At 42.5% G+C, this 3,166-nt stretch overlaps 1 non-coding gene across 1 annotated transcript; it reads left to right on the top strand.

The window, feature by feature from the left end:
• The first annotated feature begins 739 nt into the window (after positions 1-739).
• Positions 740-812, top strand: Trnaa-cgc. Its single transcript has one exon. It is a non-coding gene; the product is annotated as a tRNA-Ala (tRNA).
• The last annotated feature ends 2,354 nt before the right edge of the window (positions 813-3,166 follow it).

The raw sequence follows: 3,166 nt of genomic DNA, 5'->3' as shown, positions 1-3,166 counted from the left end.
AAATCATGGGTGCACCCACCTCTCGAAGCAGGAAGAGGGCCAAACAAATCACAAGCCAGTAATTCTAGGGTTTCAGTTGGCTCTACTGAATGCATATCCCCTTGTATTCTGGTGTTAGCAGCACGGACTTTCTGGCACACTACACAAGATGCCAGACGCTTGGCCACACGGCGGTACATGTTGTCAAACACCACTTTCTCTTTTAATTTTGCAATGCACTTCTTTGCACCATAGTGCCCGTACCTCAGGTGTACATAGTCGATTAGTAAGTCTACATGTTGTGAGGGAAAGCACAGCTTTCACTCAGAAACACCTACCTTTTTCCTCCTAAACAAATACCTTTATGCAGACAGTAGTATTGCGAAACCTTATGATAGTTCGCATCTCCCAAATAGCTCTTTACTAATTTAAGCTGGTCATCTGCATTCTGCTCACGTCTCAAGTTCTTAATCACCCTCCTTAATGCACTTTCTCCCTTTACTTCGTGCAACGCAAACATTCGTACTTCATTTAGGTCTGTTGCTGTAATTCCCGCGTCATCACAGAGCTCCGCACTTCTAGATAACCCATCAGCTTCCAAATTATCTTTCCCTTGAATATATCTAACCTCAAGGTCAAACTGCTGGAGATACACTGACTATCTTACCAAACGAGCATTCCTCAACTTACAGGTCTTTAAAAAGGTCAACGCCTTATGGTCACTGTAAACAATTATATTTTGACCTAATAGATACTACCGGGCGAGGTGGCGCAGTGGTTAGCACACTGGACTCGCATTCGGGAGGACGACGGTTCAATCCCGTCTCCAGCCATCCTGATTTATGTTTTCCGTGATTTCCCTAAATCGTTTCAGGCAAATGCCAGGATGGCTCCTTTGAAAGGGCACGGCAGATTTCTTTCCCACACCTTACCTAACCCGAGTTTGCGCTCCGTCTCTAATGACCTCGTTGTCGACGGGACATTAAACACTAACCACCACCACCTAATAGATACTGCTCAAATTTCTGTACCCCAAATACAATTGCCAATGCTTCCAATTCTGAGATGCCATAATTTCTCTCTGCTGCCTGTAAAGATCGACTTGCGAAAGCTATAGTCTTGTGCACTTCTTGTTCGTTCGCTATTTCTACTTGGAATATCTCCACAGCTATACCATAGCCACTAGCATCAACAGACATACAGAATGGTTTTTCAAAATCAGGATGATGTAAAATAGGACTATTAATTGAAGATTGTTTAAGCACCTCGAACGCCTGTTGGCATTCTGCTGTCCAAACCCAAGGGTTATTCTTTTTCAGCAGGAGGTGAAGACAGGGTACATTAAAAGCCTGATCACTAACAAAACGCCTATAGAAGCCGAAAAGACCGAACATCGATCTCAAGTGCTTCTTGTTTCTGGGAGCCTCAAATTTTTCAATGACTGCTAGCTTGCCTGGGTCAGGCAGTATACCTTTTCCACTTATCATATATCCCAAGAAACCTATTTCCTCTTTAACGTACTCTGTCTTTTCAATCTTTAGTTACATGCCACCTCTCTCAATAGCCTCTAACACTTCCTCTAATAAAACTGTGTGTTCTTCCCAGGTAGGAGTTGCTATTAACAGATCGTCTACATAGACTGTGATTTTATTAATTAAGGCTGGTCCTAAAACATGGCACATCACACGTACGAAGGCACAAACAGAGATATTAAGTCCGATAGGTACCACACGGTGTTGGTAACAAACTCCTTCGTACAAGAAAGCTGTGTACGTCCTTGAACTTTCCGCCAGTGGCAAATACCAATATCCACACATGATGTCCATAGAGGTTAATAATTTTACGCCCCGGAATTTTTGCAATAACTCGTCCATGTTCTGCGGTCTATCACTTTCCCTAACCACTATTTCATTCAACCAACGAGCGTTCAAGGCCAATCTGACACTCCCGTCTCTTTTTGGTACAACAACAAGAGGATTATTGTACTCACTGACCGCTTTTTCAATCACACCCCACTCTAGTATTCTCTGTATATCCTTTCGAACCGCCTCCTTCCTAGCTACATGTACTTGGTATGGCTTCCTGAAAAACACTTGGCCAGGTTTCACCTTTAATTGACATTCATAACCTTTGACCACGCCAGGTCTATTTGAAAATACCTTATGATGCCTTTTTAAAACCTGTCTCAGTTCTTCCTTCTGATTAGCTGAAATTTTATCGATTTCCTGCAATTTAGCTTCTATTTTGTCCAAAATAATTGCTTCTTCTTCTTCTTCTTCTTCTTCTTCTGTGTTTAGCTTACTTTTACTAAGATGCCGGCAGCGCCGCTAGACTCAGTGCCAGCTCGGTCAATCCAGATGCGTTGTTAATCCAATTGCGTCGTCCACATGCACACGTAACACTATCACTGTTCTATTACTCAGGTGCGTGTCCCATTTCACTCCCGAATCCGAATATTTAAAAATCACTTTCACTTTTGCTCAGTTTTTTCCGGCTGATGCACCATATGTGGGGCGGCGGGTGGAATAATTGTTAATGTTCCTATTATTTATTTAATGTTGTTGTTTGCTGTTCTCAACACTGGCTCTCTAACTACAATATTGGCAACCAGGAAGTGATTAGCAAAACGTGAAGCCTGTAATTAGAATTCCTAGTGCCCACTTCATCTGAGAAATACATTTATAGCTACAGCTTATAGCTCTGAGGAATTAGGAGATTGTCTGGGATTCATAATCAAAAACCAATCTCTCTAGAATGTTCACTATATTCTGAAAGTCACAGACCAAAAAGAATCCACACAATCCAACTACCAGAGCAGTTCAGAGCCTAATGCGCTGATGCAACTATAACTGTTCAAATAAAATGTTTAAGTGAATGCTCGCCATAATTTGATGATAATGTTCATCAAACGCCTCGCTAGTAATGGTAGAATGTCTGTCCTGCGGCGGCACGTGAAAATACGACATACGCAAACTAAAGATAGATCATTAACCTCATCCCAAAATTAACACTTCACTCGAAAACGATTTCATGGTTACGTGTGTCCCGAGTAACTTATTATTGCATCCGAGGCTGTTTATATCAACGATACCGACGCGACGCGACTGCCGGCACAGGTGGTGTGCTAATCAGCGTCTGGAGAGAACTGGGGCCTCCTCCTTCTTTCTCGCGCAGCGTTCTTACATAT

The sequence above is a fragment of the Schistocerca americana genome, chromosome 2 (genome assembly GCF_021461395.2).
Source record: "Schistocerca americana isolate TAMUIC-IGC-003095 chromosome 2, iqSchAmer2.1, whole genome shotgun sequence".
NCBI lineage: Eukaryota > Metazoa > Arthropoda > Insecta > Orthoptera > Acrididae > Schistocerca > Schistocerca americana.
This window is presented reverse-complemented; position numbering and strand designations above follow the sequence as displayed.